Consider the following 25,300-nt stretch of genomic DNA (forward strand, 5'->3'; position numbering starts at 1 on the left):
AAAGATTGAAGAAGAAAGCTATGCTGGCTACTTGGAGTGACAGTGATGACTCCAGCTCTGGAGAAGAAGAACAGCAACAAGAAGCTGGAAATCTGTGTTTAATGGCACAGAAAAATGAGGTATACTTAGATACTAAATATGATTTCACTTTTGATGAATTTCAAGATGCTTTTTCTGAGTTAGTGATAAAATATAAAAAACTTAGTTTAAAGAATAAGGAACTGAAAATTAAGAATCAATCCTTAGAAAAAGAAAATGCTCTGCTTCTGAAAAATGAAAAGGAACTGCATGATGAAAATCAAAATCTAGCTAAAGAAGTTGATAAATTGAAACCGATAGTAGATAAATCCATTCTAAGCTCTGAGAAACTAAATCTAATTTTTGAAAGTCAGAGAGCCGTTTTTGATAAGGCTGGATTAGGATATAATCCTTGGAGAAAACAGAAATCACTGAAAAACATGTTTGTAAAACCAACTTATGCTCAACCAAAATCTGCACTATTTAAGTTAGACAAACTAAAACAGAAATACACTACATGCAATCCTAAAAGCCAAAATCTTGTAAGCAATATTTCAATTAAGAAGATATGGATTCCAAAAGGAAGTATCATTGCTAATCTGCAAGGATCCAAGAGAGCTTGGATACCTAAGATAAAAGCCTAAATTCTATTTTGCAGGAGTGTTTAGCATCCCAAGAATCAAACAGAAGATGGTATTTGGACAGTGGGTGCTCTATACACGTGACAGGGGATGAATCCCAATTCATGTCCCTCAAAAAGAAAGATGGAGGAATGGTTACCTTTGGTGATAATGGCAAAGGCAAAATCATTGGTATTGGTAATATTCGGATCACTCCAACGACTTTTATTGAAAATATTTTATTAGTAGATGGATTAAAACATAATTTACTAAGCATTAGTCAATTATGTGATAAAGGATATGTTGTAACTTTTGAATCATCTATGTGCTTAGTTTCTAGTACTAATGACAGTGGTATAATATTTACTGGACATAGACATGGAAATGTGTATTTGGTTGATTTAGATCAAATACTCATGAAAAACATGGATTGTTTGGTAGTTATGAAAACCAAAAATAGTGAGACTAGCTGGTTATGGCATCGAAAATTAGCTCATGCAAGCATGGACTTAATTTCAAAGCTTATTCGAAAAGAACTTGTTTTTGGATTGCCTAAACTGATTTTTGAAAAAGACAAAATTTGCACTGCATGTCAATTAGAAAAACAAACCAGAACTTCTTTCAAATCCGAAAATGTTGTTTCCACAACTAGACCTTTAGAGCTTTTGCATATAGACTTATTTGGACCAACTAGGACTGCAAGCCTAGGTGGAAAACATTATGGCTATGTTATTATAGATGATTTTTCTAGATATACATGAGTTCTATTTTTAACACACAAAAATGAAGCATTTTCAGCATTCACTAAACTATATAAAAAGATGTCAAATGAACATGGTTTGCAGACTATTAAAATTAGAAGTGATCATGAAACTGAATTTGAAAATCATGACTTTGAAAATTTCTGCACTGAAAATGGTATTGATCATAACTTTTTTGCACCAAGAACACCACAGCAAAATAAAGTTGTGGAGAGAAAGAACAGAACTCTTACTGAAATAGCTAGGACAATGTTATGTGAAAACAATTTGCCTAAATATTTTTGGGCTGAAGCTATAAATACAGCTTGTCATTGTTAGAAGTATGCCCTGAAAGCCAACGTGGCTGACGCATATTTGTAATCCGGGGCATGAATTTGTAATTTGATACTTATTAATAAATAAGATTGGGCAATTTGTTTATCATTTATGTTTGTATGTATCCATGAATCGTCCAATAAATTAATAGATGATGACACATATTCTCAAGGAGTTGGAAATTTGAGGCATGTGTCATTAGAGATTAATTTCTAAATGCTCCTGATCGATGGATCCATCACGAGGGATGGTGATCGATCCGCTGAGATTAGTGCACAGATCACTTAGTCAGATGGACGAGTCTTGAGTCCATGGTGTAGAGACACTGGAGTGATTATGCGAGTACTTGTTAGAAAATAAGGTACTGAGCGTGACCAAAGATAGTAGTCACATGGATGTCTATCCACTCGTTAGTGACTACTTATGCTGCAGTTGTATGACTGGTCCTTTAACCTGCAATGCCTCAGCTATTCACTGTGAGGTTGCTGTAGTTTGATGAGCATGTGAACTTGGGCCCTAGCCATTCGGATCCTTGTAGTGCGAATTGGCTGCAGTAGGTTCATTTTGGAATAGGGTTGCATCTATATGGGATCTATCGACCTTGATAGATTAGAAGTGATCCTATGTGATTTATGAGACTGAGTTCGATAAATTTCTAGTCAGATATTTTGGAAAAAGCGTTTTCCATATCTCGAACTGGAAGTCGTATAAATTTGACATATGATGGATAATGGGGTTTGACGAGATATCCATAACCTCTGTCACATCGGGATCCATGATAGAGGGACTGTATCATACGCTAACTGCACCTAGAGGTTCAGACATTCCATTCTACTGGGTTGCCACTACATACTGCTAGGTGTCACTAATGGATTGTGAGACTCGAAGACATTCACTTGGTGATCAGTGAACCTTGAGAGTAGAACTGAAATCGTTTCAGTCCACTGAAAGGAGTTTCAGTGATATTGAGATGGAGATCTCAATATGTCTTGCTACCAGTCAGAATAGAACCCACGGGGTCACACACATAGAGGATTTAATTAGTCAGACTATTATAATTGTGATTTGGAATCACAATAGAAATCAATCATCAATATGATTGGTGATTGAATTAACCCACTAAGTGTTAATAAGTTATTGGAAGAAGAATTAAGTGGAATTGATTGCAATTGGATTACAATTAGGCTGATTTAATGAGCCAAATCAAATTGGGTCCGATCCAAATTGATTTGGGTCCAACCCAAATTGATTTGGGTTCATGATTGGGTCAATTTGATTAAACCAAGGTTTGTGCGGATTTTAAAGACCACATGTCGTCGTAGGATAAATATGACTTAAGTCATGTTCACACTATGCGGACTTTAAAGTTTCCATGGCGTCGTAGGATGCATGCTCCCAAATCAATTAATTTTCCTAATGAGATTAGGAATCTTAATGTGATTAGAAAATTAATTAATTGATTAAGTGGACACATGTCATGCATCTATGAGCATAAGGATTGGACACTTGACATTAATCTAAGGGTGGGTTATAGTCCCATACTCCTAATAAGATTAGGAGAAGCACTAAACCCAATCTATAAAAGGGTAGCAAGGGAGATATTATGAATTAATTCTCTCCTCTTCCTCTCCACGCCTTCCTTTCTCTTTTCTTCTCCCTTCCCACGGCAGCAAGAGGCTTCCCCTCTTCTTCCCACGGCAGCAAGGGAGATCAAGTTCATCTTCTTCCAAGTGTTGGAAAGAAAGAAAGAAGAAGAACCTCGGAAGAGATCAATTCGCCCAAGGAAAGAAGGAGTTCTTTCCTCCACGCTCAAGCCCATTCTTTCTCCTTCTCCATGGCAGCAAGGGAGTCCTCTGCATCCTCTTCTTCCACGGCATTAAGTCAAGGAAGATCCACGCGGTAAAGGTTCCTCCTTCCTCTTCCTCCATTGCGAGTAAGATCAAAGAAGAAAGGGTTCTTCTTCAAGGAGGTATGTTGCAGAATTTCTTCCATCTCTTTTGATAGTCATGAGAGGTCTTTGCAAGGAGCTAGCATTCCGGTAAGACCTTATCTCAGATGATTAAATTCTCGTGTGGATACCTGTAGAGGCTGGACACGTGTGCGGCTTAACCAGGAACCTAGAAAGATCATCAGGCTGCGGTGTTCTACACCTGCAGAATTTTTGAAGATGAGATCTTCAAATTAATAACTTCTGATTTTTATTTCAGTTTTATGAATCTTAATCAATCCTCTTCAGATCCTAATCTTCCCTTCCTAATGAGTTCAAAGATCTTCTGGATTTGGATCCAAATTTTTTTTTAAATTCTATGATCCGAGGCGCGTTCATACGATGAACGATGTCCCATTCAAATTCTGCTGCGAACGTCGCATCGAACGGGGCGTAACTCATCAGTGGTATCAGAGCCATGGTTCTAAGGAGCATGATTAGGACTTAAGGAATGATTACCACTCTTTTAATCTAATTTTTTCAAAAAATTATGCTTGTTGGATTTTCTGTGTGCTGAAATTTCAGGTTGCTAAAATTTTTAGCATGCAGATTTTTATTTGCTCTAATCTTGCAAATTGTTTTAAAATTGTAATTAGATTACAATGTTTTAAATTAAGTAATGCATGATCTGAAATCCAGAGAATAGCATAATAGGTTTAAAGTTTCAGATCTGAAAATATACATGAGATGCATGTGGTAATCATAATGTTCATACTTATTTAAAGTTATGTTTAAAACAATGTATGCATGAGATGTATGTATTAGTTAAACAAAATTTATTTGCATGAGATGTAAATAAAATTCTTAAACAATAGGATATTTACATAAGATGTAAACTGAAACAATTATGTCATTTACATAAAATGTAATCACATAATATATGAAAGGGTTTCATAATTACATAGGTTGTAAACCTAAACCAATTGACATTTACATAAGATGTAAATCGAATGACATATGGTATGGGGTAAATGGTTACATTAAATGTAAATCCCAAGAGACCTAAAATCTTCCTAAATCAATCGAGAGTGAACGATACATTGAGCTAGTCATATTTAATTAATTGATCTAATTGGTGTCTAGGAAAGCTCAAAGGTGGTTACTTAATTAGGACCTTACTCTCTGAGTAAGGGGAGCCTCCCACCTGCTTACCTGGTCAATTGATCGATTACCTCCTATGGAAAGCTCAAAGTTGGAATCACAAAAATCTGATTACCCAATATTAAGTCGATTGGTCTTCCACCTGGTAGAGTTGCTAAGATCTTTCCGGTGTTGATTAGTCTCGGCTGGATACAGTGGGCTAGTTGCATCGGATGATTGGACCTCTCTATTAACATGAGATGTTGTGGGTTAAAGTTAGGGTTGGGCTCCAATAACTATTAGGTGAGGATCTAATCACAGCTTTATTTTTGTGGGATATACGGTGAGTCTGACTTAACCAAAGAACGGATCCAATAACTGTTAGGTGAGGTCCTTATGACTTGAAGACCAGGTTAGCTCAATATACTTACGAAGCATTGTACAAGAGTTGTACACTCATCGTCTATGTGTCTCCAATAATTGTTAGGTGAGGTGACATGTAGATTCGTGGGACCGAAGCACCCCACTCAAAATCCTGAGTCATAGGTTTCCGTATCTTTACCAGGGGAGTGTGAGAGATCCAAGAAATAGTGGGAGGATTTGATCCAATTTTATTTTTAAAGTCCCTAAAACAAATTAATGTCAAATACAAATTTCTAATTAGAATCTTTACTCTCTGCAGATGTTAATGGCTTTCAACCCGATAGTTCAAATTCTAGATAACAATAGGTTGATCGGACTAAACTATAAAGATTGGCTCCGCAACTTGAAGATTGTCTTGAGTTGCGAAAAGATATATTCTTGACCATAAACTTCCGGTGTTACCAACCCGTGCAACCAATGAGCAGCGTGAGACGCATGCAAAATGGTTGGATGACGACAATAAGGTTAGGTGCTACATTTTGGCATCCATGTCTAACGAATTGCAATGTCAGCATGAGAGCATGAAAACTGCTAAGGACATACTTGATCACCTACAAGTGTTGTATGGTGAACAGAGTCGCGCAGCGAGGTTTAAAGTGTCCAAGCGGCTCTTCAAAGCCAAGATACGCGATGGGCAGTCCGTCCATGAACATGGTTTGACCATGATCAAGAATCTTGAGGAGCTTGAGAAGCTTGGCATGACCATGCACAAGGATTTGCAAATGGATTTGATCGTACAATCGTTGCCATCTTCATATGGGCAGTTTATTGTAAACTACCATATGAATAAAATTGAATGCACCAAGCTTGAATTGTTGAATATGTTGGTGACAACTGAGGGAGCCTTGAAAGGTTCAAGGGGCACAGTTCTCGCTGCTAAGCTAGCTTCTACTTCTAAGAGAAAGTCCATTGAGAAGAAGAAGAAGCCTGCGAAGAAGCAGAAGATCGAGAAAAAGCCGAAGAAGGAAGTTCCTAAGAAGAAGGCCAAACCCAAAGGAAAATATTTCCATTGCAATGAAGATGGCCATTGGAAGAGGAACTGTCCTATCTACATGAAAAATATAAAGAGCAAGAAGGGTGACACGCCTTCTAAAGGTATGTCTAATATGCTCATTATTGAAACTAATCTAACGATTTTTTCTATTTCCAGTTGGGTTATAGACTCTGATTCTAGTGTTCACTTGTACACTACCATGCAGGGTCTAAAGAAAAGTAGAAGGCTTACGGAAGGTGCGGTAATCCTAGAGGTTGGCAATGGAGCAAGAGTTGCTGCTGTTGCTGTGGGCACATTCCCTTTGCATTTACCGTCAGGATTTAGTTTGATACTTAGAGATTGTTATTTTGTACCTAGTGCTAGCAGAAATCTGATTTCTGTATCTTGTCTAGCACAGGAATATTATGAATTCAATTTCAATAAAGACTACTGATGAGAGCACAAAAGTGTGACCTACATGTCACTAAAATTATGTTATTGCTAATTGATAATAATTAATTTTTTAGATTAATATTATATTTAGGTTTGACACAGATTATCATAAATTAGAGATAAAATGCACATTGAGTACAAATTTGACTTCAGAAGGATCCCTTCCCAGATCCGACCCGGTTGAAGATCGATTCGGGTCCGAGTCGAGTTCGGGTCCAATTTTTCTGTGCTTTTGGGAAAGAATTTTGGGCAAATCTAATTTGGCCATATCATAACTATGAGGTGCTGGGTGACACATGACTTGAAAGACTTGCACTTGACCTCCAGTCAGAACAGATGATCCGTGACGAACTCAGTCCGTCCATCTACAAGCCAAATTACATATCACACTATTTTTTTTAGATGACCGATTGGATGGAACTTGGTGTCTCCCAGCTCCCATCTTAGAACATCTTCCATCTTCGTCGATCTCACAGCATCCCGCAATCACAGCGGCTCAGCCAGCATCTTCCTTTCATCCCGTGGCTGAAGAAGGAGTTCACCGTTCTTCTTCCTCCCAGCGCCTCACAGCCGCTCCAGCCATCCACAGATCACGCCATCATCCACTCCTCCAGAATGCAAGCGAGCCAGCCGTGATGCAAGCCGTGATCCAAGCTCTTCCGAAGATGAGACATCCGCCCGTTCCAGCTGATCCGCACCGGATCTCATCCACGATCAGCCGAGCCGTGCATTCTGCCCAACAACCAGCCGTGATCGGCTCCTCCCCGTCGATCCCACGACGTCCTCCCAGCCTTTCGTTTCTTCTTCAGCCAGCGAATCCCATTGCAGCGTCCCTTCCGCCGTGATTCTCCCCCAAATCCCAGCGATCACGCGTCCTCCCTTCCTGTCCGCCCTCTCCTTCCTCACGTCTGCCATCATTCACGCTCCAAGGATCGTGCGTCCATTCCCCATGGATTCATCGCCGGAGGATGGGGGTGATCTATATATAAAGAGGGGGAGAGAGAGCTCGGTTTTGGGGGGGTGGCCGGCGGGTCCTAGAGAGAAACAAGAAATGCTCTGTTTTGGGGAGAGAAGACAGAAAGAAATGCTCTGTTTTGGGGAGAGAGAAAGAATAAAAAAATAGAGGAGGGAAGAAAGAGGAGTTTTCTAATTTCTTTTATTCATTCCTTTGATTTTTATGTTTTATTTTGTAGAAGAAGGAGGCACTAGGCTTCCAAACTTCATTTTATTTCTTTTGTAATTGTCCTTTTTATGCAATCAATGAATTTTCTTTTATGCAATCCTTGTTCTAGGTTCAAGTTAATTTCTGCTTTTTATGCAATCTTTTAATTTCTTTTATGCAATACATGTCTAAGTTTTAATTTAATATTCTACAATTTATTATATGCATTCTAGAATTCTTAACCTTGGAATGAATCTTTGCAGTTCGATTGACGATTTTAATTTATATTCTATCTTTAGAAATCGAATCCTACTCTGCATCAAATTTCAATTGCAAGTTTTCTTTCTTTTCTTTGTTTATTTTCAAATAGAAACCATTCTCTAATAGACTCGAGAATCATTCCACATCCCCAAAATAATGTTTTTCCTTTATCATTCAAAAATCGATTTTGAATCCGAGTGAATGTTCTAATTTTTATGCAACTCCAATCGCCTCCCTGTGGATCGACCTCTTACGACCGCTATTCTTCGAGTAGAACAGGTAAGAGTATAATTAAATTAAACTTTGTTTGTCGGTTCTAACAACGATCTATTTAGCATATTTTTAGTTAGACAGGAATCGGCAGAACAGAATTTTGGCGCCGTTGCCGGGGAGGCAAATCGAGAAGCAAGAACGATCACGAAGATCAAATCGAATTTTGGATGCCCGGAGTGAACGCACTCCAGTAGTAAGTTTTTATTTTTATTAATTTTTCTTATTTTGATAATTTCTAATTAATAATTTCGTAGTTATTAAATTCTGAAATTTGAAATTCGAAAAAAAATATATTTAAAATTTTAAAAAAATAATTCCAAAATTCAAAAATTCAAAAAAAATTTAAATTCAAAATTTGAATTCTGAGATTCGAAATTTGAAATTTAAAAAGAAAAAAAATAAATCAAAAAATTTTTATTTTTGCTAGTAATTGATAGGGTGCAATCCTCCGAGGTTATCATACCTCTATTGGGACTCCTCACGGAGTAATCTCCAGAGCTTATTCAACGGGCATTCGGAGATTGACTGACGCATAAGAATTGTGTTTAGTTTACATTCAAGTTATTGCTATATAAAAATTAAATATAAAAAATAAGAAAATTTTTTTAAAAAAATAAAAAAAATTTATTTGCTCATTTAATCAGTATAACCTAATGACATTGCATAAACTTTAAAAAATATTGATTATTTGCTGCATTTAGTATTAAGCATTTGCATAAAATAATTTAAGGGCAAAATCCATTAAAAAGATAAGGTCAGGAAGTCATTACCTGTCCTTAGCCCAAAAATCACCACCTTGCATACATATCCTAAGCCAAATTAAATTAAAATCAAATTAGACGTTGGCCTTAGGGTTTTCGAGCTCAATTAGGCTCTTGGAAAGAAGCGGCTGAAAGCCACTCCAGTGAGAATTTAGTAATTGGTGATGTCTAGAAAAGTTTTACAACAGTGAGAACTGTTACGGGTATTGTGGTATCGGTGTATCCCTTCTGGCACCACCACACACCCCGGGACTTTTCTGGTCACTAGTTACTGGATTGCTTAACTAGTAAGCTCAAGCTTAATCTGAAAGGGAGATTTGGAGCTGTCTAATCTAGAGAGAATTTCAGAAACTTTTTAACCTGATAAATCTCTGTGCAACTAGATTTAAGAAGCTACTAAACCTCACTTTATTCTAAGACTAATAGGATCAAATTGTTGTGTGGTGTTGGTTGTGGTCATCTATGTCTAGCTCTTCTCTTCTCATAGGATTTCGTTCATTGTAGGAGTCAAATATAATGAAGTGTTGATAATGTATGCATGATAGAAGGTCATTAAGGGATAAGTTAACCCCATTTGATCCTGAGATTGACAGAACTTTTCATCACAACCTGCGAACTGTAAACCAACCGTCAATCTCTACAATGGGTGAACATATCAGAACTTTGAATGAGTTATTTGCACCCGCATCTGCTAGTCCCCCTACTTGCATAGTATTACCAATTAATAATGCAGCCCAATTCGAGATTCGGGCTGCAACAATAAATATGTTACCTAAGTTTCATGGATTCGAGAGTGAACAACCCTATATTCATCTAAACAAATTTTTGACAATCTGTCAAACGTTTAGAAATCAAAACTTAGATGAAGAGGGTATTAAATTAAGGTTGTTTCCCATGACTTTAGAGGATCGTGCCGCTCCGTATTCTCTTGCTTCTAATTCCATCACATCATGGGAACAACTATCTAGGAAGTTCATGGCTAAGTTCTATCCTATGATAAAAACTGAAAAAATTAAGGATGCCATCAGAACTTTTAGAGGAAAATCTGAGAAGGAATTTTTCCAACTTTGGAAAGATTCTATGATCTTTTGGTCAAGTGCCCGCACCATGGGCTTGATAAGGCTGATCTGGTCCACTTCTTCTATAAGGGACTAAGTCCGGCACATAGAAACATGATTGAGTCCATGCACAAGGATAGGTTTATGAACCAAACCCCAAATCAAGCCTACGAATTTCTTGTTGGCTTAGCTGAAAATGCCCAAAATTGGAGTAGCTATCGTGAAGAAGTAAATAGAGATGAGTTCAGGTCTAGAGAACCAAGTACCTATGGAATGAAAACAGATCCAGAACTCAAAAATGCCATGTCCAATCTGGTGACTGGAATGAACAACTTAAGTAAAAAGTTTGATGCTTTTACTGTTTCCACTAGTTCGAGTTCATACAAAGAGTCAAATCCCATCATGAAAGTGGATCACGAGTCATATAGTTTGTGTGTCTTGTGTAACAGTCCAGAGCATCTAGTGGAGTGCTGCCCTAATCTGCCCACCATAAAGGTTGAGCAAGCAAATAATCTAAATTCATATAGTGCCTTTAAGAAGCCCACTCCCAACTCGTTCAGCCCAGTTTACCACCCTGATAATAGGTTCCACCTAAATTTCTCATACAAGCAGAATGAACCTATTCAGCATCAAGGTGGTCCACCAGGTTTTCAGAACAACTACCCCAGGATAGGTTCATCACAAATGAACCAACCTTTGGTTCCATCTGTACCTCCTTATAATGCCCCTATCCCACAGCAACCTTCACAATTAGAAACCATGATGGCTAATATGATGAAACAACAACAAGATTTTATCAAGCAACAACAACAGACCAATACAGCCCAAGCCCAGACTAACCAATTCCATGCACAAGCGATTGCAAAACTTGAGGTTAGTCTAAGCCAAATAGCAAACTCTCTAGGGGATAGAAAGAAAGGTGAACTACCTAGTCAACCAGTGCCTAACCCTAGTAGACAACAAAATCAAGGTCATATAGGTCAGTATCAAATCAATTCTAATAAAAATCCGACCTATGAAGTCCAGGCAATTACCACTTTAAGGTCTGGCAAGCAAGTGGACAATAAAGTCCAACTTCCTGAACAAGAAAAAGAAAATAAAAATGAATCCGATAAGAACCCTATTCAGAAGAGGGGTCAAGAATAGGATAAATTAGAAAAAAAGGAAGAACCCATAAAAACATACAAACCTAAGGTTTCCTTTCCCAGTAGACTTCAGGACTCCAAGAAACAATCTAACTTTGATGAAATATTGGAAGTCTTTAAAACTGTTCAAATAAATATACCTTTTCTCGATGCCATAAGACAAATTTCCTCCTATACAAAATTCTTGAAAGACCTCACCACGGTCAAAAGAAAAACCAGTATTCCTAGGCAAGCTGTTATGGCTGCACATGCCTCATCTCTCATTCAACAATAGATTGCCCCAAAATTCAAAGACCCTGGTTGCCCCACCATTGAAATAAAAATAGGAGAGACGATCATCCAGAGAGCCCTAATAGATTTAGGAGCTAGTGTGAACTTACTTTCCTACTATATGTACCAAAAGTTAGGTTTGGAGGAATTAAAACCCACAAATCTTATCCTTTTCCTAGCAGATAGGACGGTGAAGTACCCCAAGGGGATTGTAGAGGATGTAATAGTGAAGGTAAATGAGTTTTACTATCCTGTGGACTTCGTTATCCTTGAGACCGAACTTGTAATACATCCAGACATTCACACACCTATAATTTTAGGGAGACCTTTCTTAGCCACAGCAAATGCTGTGATCAATTGTCGAAATGGGATGCTGAAGTTATCTTTTGGCAACATGAAAGTCGAGCTTAATGTCTTTAACATAAGTAAACAACTACGAGACGATGAAGAAATCAATGAAGTTGACATGATTGAAAGTTTGGTTTAGGAGACTTTCTTTCAAACTTATAGTAAGGACCCTTTCAAAGCTTACCTTGCCCATTCCGATGAAGGGGTCGAGCATGCGCTCCCTAATTCTGTTTCCCTCATGAGCATAGATCGTCATCAGACAACTGTTCTTCCTCGGACTCTTCCAAAACCATTTTTAGATAATGGTTAAAAAAAAATGAATCCACATTTTGTCTGGCTGAAGACATAAAACTTAGCGCTCTTGGGAGGCAACCCAACATGTAAATAAAAATAATAAAAATAATAAAATAAAAATAAAATAATAATAATAAAAAAAAATTTACTAACATGCAGGTTTGGAGGTTTTTACCCCAATTGTCAATTTACCTACCCATATCAAGTAACTTCTCCTCTATCTTATTACTGCTTTAAATTTTCTTTAACATTGAGGACAATGTTAGATTTAGGTATGGGGGTGAGAATATTTTTGATTTTTTTATGCCAAAAAAAAATTAAAATTAAAATTTAAAAAAAAAAAGAAGTTCAAATTTTTAACTCAAACTTTAATCTTTTTGGTTGTACAAACTAGGAATTGCTTTGACAATAGCTTTGAGTTAAGGAATATGATAGTAGTTCTAGCTTGAGTTTTCGTCCCACCTATCTTCTGCTAACATGATACAAGATGATTTAGCACCAACACGTAAGTACATGAATAGTGGGATATGTATACTTGCAACTAATATGAATACTTTTAATCTTCGAAATAATTTAAAGTTATATGTGTGATGAATACCCTAATCAAAAAAAAGAAAAAAAAAGATAAAATAAAATAAAAATAATGAGTTTATTTTAAGTCTTCTCACTGAGTAACCGGGCCTCTTGCCTGGCAAGCAGCGAGTGTTCGCGTAAAAAGATGAGGATGATTGAGATTAAACTCTGAGTGACTAATTTGACCTTGAAACCTAGTTAACTTGAGTTATTAAGCCTGTTAGGGTGTCTCTATACCTAGTGCCCTGAGCCATCTGGATCGGGAGTCATTGGCCTAACACTCGCTACATGGGTCAGCTAGAAAGCTTAATAAGGCTAGATATTGCACAAGTCATTCTTCTTAGCATTCAGTCTGATAAAAATAATAATAATAATAATAATAAATTGGGGTGTTCATTACCATTTAACTCTAGAAAGTCTTGAAAATTGGAGTGATCATGTTGGAAGTAAGTGAAAGCCACTTATTTATATGATATTATCTTGCACCTTACTACATTCTTGACTTGTTAGCAGATAGATGGGGTATAATGAAACTTGAGTTAGAGTCTGCTTAAATATGATAGCAATAAGTCTTTATTGTCCTTGCAATTCTAAGTTCATACAATAATACTTGCTCAAATTTCGAGTTAAACATTAGAAATCCCTAACTAATGAAGTTTGTGGGTAACTTCACTGCAAACCCTCACGTGACAACACTCGTCCACTAGGGTAACCTAGGGGTTTAAAGGCTTGTTGCACGTGCTAAGTGCAATCGTGACTCCCTACGAAAATAGGTACATATTTTAGTTTGTGTATTTAGCTTCAATAAAAAAAAAGAGAGAAAAAAAATCATAAGTTAGACTACATCTTTTTGTGCCCTCATTTTATCATTTGCTTGTTAATTGCTAGAGACTAGCAATAAGTTAGTTGGGGGGTATGATGAGAGCACAAAAGTGCGACCTACATGTCACTAAAATTAGTGTTATTGCTAACCGATAATAATAAATTCACTAGATTATCATAAATTAGTGCTGTTATATTTAGGTTTGACACAAATTATCATAAATTAGAGATAAAATGCACATTGAGTACAAATTTGACTTCAGAAGGATCCCTTCCCAGATCCGACCCGGTTGAAGATCGATTCGGATCCGAGTCGGGTTCGGGTTTGGGTCCGAGTCGGGTTCGGGTCCAATTTTTCTGTGCTTTTGGGAAAGAATTTTGGGCAAATCTAATTTGGCCATATCATAACTATGAGGTGCTGGGTGACACATGATTTGAAAGACTTGCACTTGACCTCCGGTCAGAACAGATGACCCGTGATGAACTCAGTCCGTCCGTCTACAAGCCAAATTACATATCACACTATTTTTTTAGATGACTGATTGGACGGAACTTGGTGTCTCCCAGCTCTCATCTCAGAACATCTTCCATCTTCGTCGATCTCACAGCATCCCGCAATCACAGTGCCTCAGCCAGCATCTTCCTTTCATCCCGTGGCTGAAGGAGTTCATTGTTCTTCTTCCTCCTAGCGCCTCACAGCCGCTCCAGCCATCCACAGATCATGCCATCATCCACTCCTCCCGAATGCAAGCGAGCCAGCCGTGATGCAAGCCGTGATCCATGCTCTTCCGAAGACGAGACATCCGCCCGTTCCAGCCGATCCGCACCGAATCTCATCCACGATCAGCCGAGCCGTGCATTCTGCCCAACAACCAGCCGTGATCGGCTCCTCCCCGTCGATCCCACGGCGTCCTCCCAGCCTTTCGTTTCTTCTTCAGCCAGCGAATTCCATTGCAGCGTCCCTTCCGCCGTGATTCTCCCCCAAATCCCAGCGATCACGCGTCCTCCCTTCCTGTCGGCCCTCTCCTTCCTCGCGTCTGCCATCATTCACGCTCCAAGGATCGTGCGTCCGTTCCCCATGGATTCATCGCCGGAGGATGGGGGTGAGCTATATATAAAGAGGGGGAGAGAGAGCTCGGTTTTGGGGGGGTGGCCGGCGGGTTCTAGAGAGAAACAAGAAATGCTCTGTTTTGGGGAGAGAAGAGAGAAAGAAATACTCTGTTTTAGGGAGAGAGAGAATAAAAAAATAGAGGAGGAAAGAAAGAGGAGTTTTCTAATTTCTTTTATTCCTTCCTTTGATTTTTATATTTTATTTTGTAGAAGGAGGAGGCACTAGGCTTCCAAACTTCATTTTATTTCTTTTGTAATTGTCCTTTTTATGCAATCAATGAATTTTCTTTTATGCAATCCTTGTTCTAGGTTCAAGTTAATTTCTGCTTTTTATACAATCTTTTAATTTCTTTTATGTAATACATGTCTAAGTTTTAATTTAATATTCTACAATTTATTATATGCATTCTAGAATTCTTAACCTTGGAATGAATCTTTGCAGTTCGATTGACAATTTTAATTTATATTCTATCTTTATAAATTGAATCCTACTCTGCATCAAATTTCAATTGCAAGTTTTCTTTCTTTCCTTTGTTTATTTTCAAATAGAAACCATTCTCTAATAGACTCGAGAATCATTCCACATCCCCAAAATAATGTTTTTTCTTTATCATTCAAAAATCGATTTTGAATCCGAGTGAATGTTCTAATTTTTATGCAACTCCAATCGCCTCCCTGTGGATCGACCTCTTACGACCGCTATTCTTCGAGTAGAACAGGTAAGAGTATAATTAAATTAAACTTTGTTTGTCGGTTTTAACAATGATCTGTTTAGCATATTTTTAGTTAGACAGGAATCGGCACAACAACTACGTTTTCATTTATTTGCGAAATAAACTATTTGGATGTGGTTTTATGATTGACGGTCTCTATCACTAACATATGGATGTATCTGTGAACGTTTCTGAGCATACAGTGAGTACCATAGGATCAAAAAGATCTAGAGATGAGATAAATCAAAAGTATTTATGGCACCTCAGACTTGGTCATATAGGAGAAGACATAATTAACAAATTGGAGAAACATGGGCTTTTAAATTCATTGATTTCTGAGTCATATCCGATTTGTGAATCCTACCTTCAAGAAAAAAAGACCAAATTACCCTTTGTAGGACACGATTAGAGGTCCACTGAAATACTTGTTAGATGTATGCCCTGGAAGCCAATCTGGTGTACTTGACTATTTATTATTGAATAAATAAAAGGCATCGTTTTATTCATATTGTTTATGTGTCTATGAATCGTCCAAGAATTAATAAGATGATGATGCGTATTCTTAAGAGTTAAGAATTTGAGCCATGCATGATTGATTAATTTCTGAATGCTCCTGATCAATGGATCATCACAAGGACGGTGATCGATCCGATCAGTGCACATATTGCTTTCCTTATGGATGGACGAGACTCGAGTCCACGGTGTGGCGACACTGAAGTAATAGTGCAGGTGCTTGTTAAGAACAAGGGTACTGAGCATGACCAAGACAAGAAGTCACTTGGATGTCTATCCACTCGTCAGTGACTTGCTTGATGTTGCAGTAGTGTGACTGGTCCTTTGACCTGCGATGCTTCGGCTACTCACAGTGAGGTTATTGTAGTTTGACTGCACTTATACATGGTCTCTAGCCATATGGGTCCATGCAGTGTAGATTGGCTGCAGTAGGTTCACTGTAGGAGTAGGGTATGCACCTATAAGGAATCTATCGACCTTGATAGATAAGGAGACATCCTATATGATTTATAAGACTGAGTTCGTAAGACCTCGGTCGGAGCAGATTGCACAGTAGAGAAAGAGTTCTCCGCTCTCGAACTTAAGTCGAATAAATCTTGACATATGACAGACGAAGGGGTTTGACGAGTTATCCATGACCTCCGTCTTGCAGGGATCCACGATAGAAGGACTGTATCACATGATAACTGCACCTAGAGGTTCATCATTCTATTCTACTGGGTAGCCACTACATGTTGCTAGGTGTCACTGGTGGATGGTGGGACTCACAGGGATTATCTCGATGATCGATTAACCCTAATGAGTAGAGTTGGAATCGTTCCGATCCATTGAAAGGAGTTTTCAATGATATTGTGATAGAGATCACAATATATCTCACTACCAGACAGAGTAGAACCTATGGGGTCACACACACTAGAGGCATTGACCGATCCGATGGTTGAATCGTGATTAGGAATCACAAGTAATCAATTCGATTGATAATAAGTTGAAGAAGGAACAAAAGGAATTAATTAATTGGACTTAAAATAAGAGTCCTACTTGGAGTAGGATTCCTACCTGGATTGGAAATCCTATTTGGAGTAGGACTAGGATTCCTACTTGGAGTAGGATTCCTACAATCCTAATTGGATTAGGAGTTTTGAATTAAATTTGGATTCCTACTTGGAGTAGGATTCCTAGAGTCCTAATCGGATTAGGACTTCGGATTCAAATTAGAGTCCTAATTGGATTAGGACCAAAATTAAATAAGTCCTAATTGGATTAGAATTTCTTAAGTCCTAATTAATTATTAATCTAATGAATCAACAAGACTCCTAATTGGATTAGGATTGAAGGGTTCAATTGAGTCATGGTTCATTAAGTTCTAATTGGATTAGGACTTACCTAGATTAAACCCAAATTGGTTCACCCTTGGTCCAAGCCTAATTAGATTAGGACCTAACCATGAGTGACCTTCCTAATCCTCCTTAAAGGAGGATTAGGTTAACCATGAAGGAGGGGCACACGCCCCTCCTCCTTTTCCTTGCTTGGTGCGGCAAAGTAGAGGGGACGGCGCCCCTCTTGGAAGTTTATCAAGGAGCTCCCACAAAGTAGGAGCTCCACATGCTATTTAAGAGGAGGCGTGGGGGCTGACCTAGGGGATAATTGAAGCCCTCTCCCTCTCCAACTCGCGGCCACCCTTCTCAGAACAGTGGTATCAGAGCCTAGGCATCGTAGATTAAGGTAAGGATTAATTATCTAAAGGCATCTTAGATCTGAAATTTAAAAGGTTATGCATGCTGAAAATTTTCTGCATGCAGATTTTTCAAGGGTGCTGATTTTTGCATGCTGATTTTTATGTGATAAAATGATGATTCTAATTGCATTGTTAATGAGATTACAAAGTTTAGAATCATGATTAGCATGATCAGCAACCTATGTCATAACATAATCAATTAAGTTTCAGATCTGAAAAGTATAATTGTTGCATGCGGTGATGATCATAGGATTCAAACCCTTTTGGTATCAAATGTAATGCCCTGCGATGTGATCTGCAATGTCATGTAATTTTTCAGATGCTTGCATGCATCTTATTTGATGTTTTGAGAGCCTGCGTGCCTCCTAAAAGGGGATGTAATTTATTATTATTTTTATTTTATATCTGGTTGTATTTCTGTGATGTGATGTGCGTCAACGATCAAGTCGGAGATAGTGCATGAGATGAACGGCGATCTGAGCGGTTGATGGCGATTGGATCAAGAGTTAATCAAGGATCGAATCAAGGAGGCTTGGAACCAATTCAAGAGTTGAAGATCAGTTGATCGATTGACGTGCATGTGCTTATAATATGACCTAATTAGAATCCATGATCATCACCTATTTAAAATTTGGTTTTACTTGATGCTGCGATTATAACTGCCTGTGATGTGCCGTTTGCATGTGATGTGAATGAGAGCGGGGTAGATAGGTTCACATGTGATGTAACAAACCCAATTGAGACCTAAACTAAAACCTCCTCAATCAAGTCGAGAGTGAACCAACATGAGCGAGTCATATTAGATTAATTGATCTAATTGGTGTCTAAGAAAGCATGAAAGGTGGTTACTTAATTAGGACCTTACTCTCTGAGTAAGGAGAGCCTCCCACCTGCTTACCTGGCCAATTGTTCGATTACCTCTTATGAAGAGCTCAAGTTGCAAACACTAAGACCTGATTAACCAATATTAAGTCAATAGGTCTTCCACTGTAGTAGAGCTGCTAAGGTCTTTCTGATGTTGATTTGTCTCGGCTGGATACAGTGGGCAAGTTGCATCGGAGGGCTGGACCTCTCTATAGACATGAGATGTTGTAGGGTAAAGATGGGGTTGGGCACCAATAACTGTTAGGTGAGGACCCAATGACGACTTTATTTCTACGGTTATACGGTGGGTCTGACTTAACTAAGAAATGGGACCAATAACTGTTAGGTGAGGTCTTCATGGCTTAGAGACCAAGTTGCACTGCAACATGCTTGAGAAGCATTGTACAAGAGTTGTACACTCATCCATCTATGTGTCACCAATAACTGTTAGGTGAGGTGCCATGTAGATTGGTGAGATCGCAGTACCTACTAGAAACCCTAGTCACGTAGGATTTCCGTTTTCTTACCAGGGGAGTGTAAGAAATTCGAGAAAATAGTAGGAGGTACATTTGTTCTAAAAGACCTTAGAACAGATTAAGGATCAAGTACAAAAATCTAACTAGAATCTTTACTCTCTGCAGATATAATGTCAGCTTCAAATCCTTTGACCCGTATTCTTGAGACCAACCGACAGACCGGAACCAATTACAAGGACTAGCTTAGAAACCTCAAAATTGTTTTGAATTGTGAGAAACTGGGCTACATACTCGAAAATGATATCCCTAGACTACCAGCACGTCCTACTGATGATCAGCGTGTGACGTATCAAAAGTGGACGGATGATGACATCAGAGTCAAGTGCTATATCATGCCATCTATGTCCAATGAACTACAATGGCAGCATGAAAATATGAAAACTGCTAGGGACATACTGGCACACCTGCAAGAGTTGTATGGTGAGCAGAGTCGCACAGCTCGTTTTGAAGTGTCCAAGAGGCTCTTCAAAGCAAAGATGCGCGAGGGGCAGTCCGTCCATGATCACGGTCTGACTATGATCAAGGACCTAGAGGAGCTTGAGAAGCTTGGTATGAATATGCACAAGGAATTGCAAGTAGATCTGATCCTTCAATCCCTTCCTGATTCATTTGGTCAGTTTATAGTAAACTACCACATTAATAAGATTGAATGCACTAAGACTGAATTGATAAATATGTTGGTAACTGCCGAGGGAGCCTTGAAAGGTTCAAGGGGCAATGTCCTTGCTACTGAGTTGACTTCTGGTTCCAAGAGAAAGTCTACTTGGAAGAAAAGAAGCCTGCGAAGAAGCAGAAGAAAGACAAAAAGCCAAAGAAGGAAGTTCAAAAAAAAAGGCCAATGACAAAGAAAAATGTTTCCACTGCAATGTTGACGACCACTGGAAGAGAAACTATCCTTCATACCTTGAGAGCCTGAAGAACAAGAAGGCAGACACATCTTCAGAAGGTATAGACTTGCTCATAATTGAAACTAATCTAACGGTTTCTTCTACTTCTAGTTGGGTTATAAATTCTGATTTTAGTGCTCATCTGTGCACTACCATGCAGGGTCTAAAGGAAAGTAGAAGGCTGGCGGAAGGTGCGGTAACCCTTCGGGTTGGCAACGGGGCAAAAGTTGCTGCTGTGGCTGTGGGCACCTATCATCTGCGACTACCGTCTGGTTTTAGTTTATTATTTAGAGACTGCTATTATGTACCTGCTGCTAGCAGAAATTTGATTTCTGTTTTATGTCTAGCACAGGAAGGTCATGTTTTTACATTTGACAAAGACTGCTGTTCTATTTATTTCATAAATAAAATAGTCGCACGTGGTTTTATGATTAACAGTCTCTATCATTTGCATATGGATGTATCTGTAAATGTGTCTGAGTAAGAAGTAAGTGCCAAAGGATCCAAAAGATCCAGGGATGAGATAAACCAAAAATATTTGTGGCACCTTAGGCTTGGCCATATTGGAGAGGACAGATTGAACAAAATGGATAAAGATGGGCTTCTCGGCTCATTGACTTCCGAGTCATATCCAGTTTGCGAGTCCTGTCTTCAAGGAAAAGTGGCTAGATTATCCTTTGTAGGACATGGGGAGAGGACCACTGAAATACTTACCCTGACACACACAGATGTGTGTGGCCCATTCGATGTGCAAGCCAGGGGACGTTATTCGTACTTCATTACCTTTACCGATGATTATTCACGGTATGAGTATGTGTATCTTATGAGACACAAATCTGAATCTTTCGAAAAGTTCAAAGAATTCAGAAATGAAGTAGAAAAACAAACTGGAAAACCTCTTAAGGCTCTTCGATCAGATCGAGAAGGAGAATACCTTAGTGGGGAATTCCGGGACTATCTCAAGGACAATGGCATAGTCTCACAATGGACTCCTCCGGATACACCTCAACTCAACGGGGTGTCAGAGAGGAGAAATCGGACTTTATTAGATATGGTCCGGTCCATGATGAGCTTCACTGATCTACCAATGTTTCTTTGGGGAGATGCCTTACTTACCGCAGTATATCTACTTAATAGAGTTTCCTCTAAATCCGTTCCTACCACACCGTATGAGATATGGCATGGTAAGAAACCAAGTCTTGGTCATCTCAAGATTTGGGGATGTCCGGCCCACGTCAAAAGACTACAGGCGGACAAACTAGAGGCTAGGACCATAAGTGCTCGTTTTATAGGATATCCTAAAGAGTCATTAGGATACAATTTTTATGTCTCAGAGGAGCACATTGTGTTTGTGAGCCGTCATGCCATCTTCTTGGAAAACTAGTTTATCCTTGATAGAGGCAGTGGAAGGAAAATTGAGCTTGAAGAGAAAGTCTTTGAAAAGCAACGAGTTATGGATCCTATCGAACCCATTAATACGGAGCCCGTACACGATGTCCCTCAACCACCTCGCAGATCTAGTAGGGTCTCCCATCCTCCCGATAGATACTTAGGTATACTAGAAGAGGATACCGAGAAAATGTTCCTAGTGGGAGATAGGGATCACATATAGGATCCCAAAACCTACAACGAGGCGATATCTGATATCGATTCCGAGAAATGGTTGGAAGCTATGAAATCAGAGTTAGATTCTATGCATTCCAACCAAGTCTGGACCATAGTAGATCCACCAGAAGGTATTGTACCTATTGGATGCAAATGGATCTACAAAAGGAAGATAGGTTCGGATGGAAAGGTAGAGACCTATAAAGCAAGGCTAGTGGCGAAAGGGTATAGTCAACGCGAAGGCATTGACTATCAGGAGACCTTTTCATCTGTAGCCATGCTAAAATTCATCCGAACATTGCTTGCCATTGCAGCATTTCATGATTATGAAATCTGGCAGATGGATGTGAAAACTGCTTCACATTTAGTGTTTTCCGACAAGACCATAATTTTCATACGCGCAAACCAGAAGTCTTGCCGGACAATCAAGCAAATACTGGACCTGGACCACATGGAATCGGGCCAGAAGGTCAATCTTTCCAAATCTGTTGCCAATTTATCCACAGGAGTCCCAAACAGGAAGAAGGAAGTCTTAAAAAAACTGCTAGGTATCACAAAGACATCGCCAATGCAGCCCTGAATGGATATCTTGATGAAGATATCTATATGGAAACAGCCTTTAGGTTTCACTTCCAGTGATGGAGATCACAAGGTCTGCAAGCTGCAAAGGTCCATCTATGGACTAAAGCAAGCATCTCGGAGTTGGAACACTCGTTTCTATGACGCAATCAAAATATTTGATTTCATCAAAAACGAAGAGGAACCGTGTGTTTACAAAAAGGTTAGTGGGAGTGCTGTCGTATTTCTCGTACTGTACGTGAACGACATCCTTCTGATAGGGAATGATATTTCCATGCTAACCTCGGTCAAGGTCTGGTTGTCAAAGGAGTTCTCCATGAAAGACCTTGGGGAAGCATCCTATATTTTGGGAATAAAAGTCTATAGAGATAGATCTAAAAGGATGCTTGGCCTATCACAGAAAATGTACATAGAGAAAGTGCTGAAAAGGTTCAGCATGGAAAACTCTAAAAGGGGTCTTTTACCCCTAAGACAAGGAATTCATCTCTCCAAGAAGATGTGCCCCAACACATCTGAAGAGATTCAACGCATGAGCAAGATCCCTTATGCATCGGCAATAGGGAGCCTCATGTATGCCATGCTATGTACACGACCTGATATAGCCCTTGCTGTGAGTGTCACAAGCAGATATCAGTCGAATCTAGGTGAAGAACACTGGACAGCTGTGAAGAATATTCTTAAGTACTTGAGAAGAACTAAAGATTTATTCTTGGTCTTTGGAGGATCATCAGAGTTAAAGGTAGAAGGGTATACAGATTCAGACTTCATGACTGATGTCGATGATAGGAAGTCAACATCTAATGGTGGTACGGTGAATTGGAAAAGTTCTAAACAACCGATCATTGTTGATTCTACTATGAAAGCTGAATACATCGCCGCCTCTGAAGCTGCTAAAGAAGGCTTCTGGTTCAAGAAATTCATTGCAGAATTGGACGTGATGACATCAGATGCCATAACACTCTACTGCGATAATAATGGTGTCATAGCTCTTGCTAAGGAGCCAAGGTCTCATCAGAAGTCCAAGCATATAGAGCGGCGCTTCCACCTCATACGCGACTATGTTGAGAAGAAGTATGTCGAGGTGCAGAGAGTAGACTCCGCGGACAACGTGGTAGACCCATTCACTAAGCAGCTAAGTCAACAAAAGACTGAAACCCATCTTGAGAAGATGGGCCTAAGATATATGACCAATTGGCTTTAGTGCAAGTGGAAGATTGTTAGATGTATGCTCTGGAAGCCAATCTGGCTGACACATTGTTAATTCTAGGGACATAATTTTGTACTTGACTATTTATTATTGAATAAATAAAAGGCATCGTTTTATTCATATTGTTTATGTGTCTATGAATCGTCCAAGAATTAATAAGATGATGATGCGTATTCTTAAGAGTTAAGAATTTGAGCCATGCATGATTGATTAATTTCCGAATGCTCCTGATCAATGGATCATCATAAGGACGGTGATCGATCCGATCAGTGCACACATTGCTTTCTTTATGGATGGACGAGACTCGAGTCCACAGTGTGGCGACACTGAAGTAATAGTGTAGGTGCTTGTTAAGAACAAGGGTACTGAGCGTGACCAAGACAAGAAGTCACTTGGATGTCTATCCACTCGTCAGTGACTTGCTTGATGTTGCAGTAGTGTGACTGGTCCTTTGACCTGCGATGCTTCGGCTACTCACAGTGAGGTTATTGTAGTTTGACTGCACATATACATGGTCTCTAGCCATATGGGTCCATGCAGTGTAGATTGGCTGCAGTAGGTTCACTGTAGGAGTAGGGTATGCACCTATAAGGAATCTATCGACCTTGATAGATAAGGAGAGATCCTATGTGATTTATAAGACTGAGTTCGTAAGACCTCGGCCGAGGTAGATTGTACAGTGGAGAAAGAGTTCTCCGCTCTCGAACTTAAGTCGAATAAATCTTGACATATGACAGACGAAGAGGTTTGACGAGTTATCCATGACCTCCGTCATGCAGGGATCCACGATAGAAGGACTGTATCACATGATAACTACACCTAGAGGTTCATCATTCTATTCTACTAGGTAGCCACTACATGCTGCTAGGTGTCACTGGTGGATGGTGGGACTCACAGGGATTATTTCGATGATCGATTAACCCTAATGAGTAGAGTTAGAATCGTTCCGATCCATTGAAAGGAGTTTTCAATGATATTGTGATAGAGATCACAATATATCTCACTACCAGTCAGAGTAGAACCTATGGGGTCACACACACTAGAGGCATTGACCGATCCGATGGTTGAATCGTGATTAGGAATCACAAGTAATCAATTCGATTGATAATAAGTTGAAGAAGGAACAAAGAAAATTAATTAATTGGACTTAAAACAAGAGTCCTACTTGGAGTAGGATTCCTACTTGGACTGGAAATCCTATTTGGAGTAGGACTAGGATTCCTACTTGGAGTAGGATTCCTACAATGCTAATTGGATTAGGAGTTTTGAATTAAATTTGGATTCCTACTTGGAGTAGGATTCCTAGAGTCCTAATCGGATTAGGACTTCGGATTCAAATTAGAGTCCTAATTGGATTAGGACCAAAATTAAATAAGTCCTAATTGGATTAGGATTTCTTAAGTCCTAATTAATTATTAATCTAATGAATCAACAAGACTCCTAATTGGATTAGGATTGAAGGGTTCAATTGAGTCATGGTTCATTAAGTTCTAATTGGATTAGAACTTACGTAGATTAAACCCAAATTGGTTCATCCTTGGTCCAAGCCTAATTAGATTAGGACCTAACCATGAGTGACCTTCCTAATCCTCCTTAAAGGAGGATTAGGTTAACCATGAAGGAGGGGCACACGCCCCTCCTCCTTTTCCTTGCTTGGTGCGGCAAAGTAGAGGGGCCGGCGCCCCTCTTGGAAGTTTATCAAGGAGCTCTTACAAAGTAGGAGCTCCACATGCTATTTAAGAGGAGGCGTGGGGGCTGACCTAGGGGATAATTGAAGCCCTCTCCCTCTCCAATTCGTGGCCCCCTCTCCTCCCCTTTCCTTGGTTCAGCCGCAAGCAAAGGAAGAAAAAGAAAGGTGGGCCTCTTCATCCTCCCTCCTTCCAACGCAAGAAAAAGAAAGAAGGCTGCAGGGGTTTTGTTCCTTTACTATTCTTCATCCTTCTTCTTCCTCCTC

Source organism: Phoenix dactylifera, unplaced genomic scaffold (genome assembly GCF_009389715.1).
Source record: "Phoenix dactylifera cultivar Barhee BC4 unplaced genomic scaffold, palm_55x_up_171113_PBpolish2nd_filt_p 000483F, whole genome shotgun sequence".
Taxonomy (NCBI): Eukaryota; Viridiplantae; Streptophyta; class Magnoliopsida; order Arecales; family Arecaceae; genus Phoenix; species Phoenix dactylifera.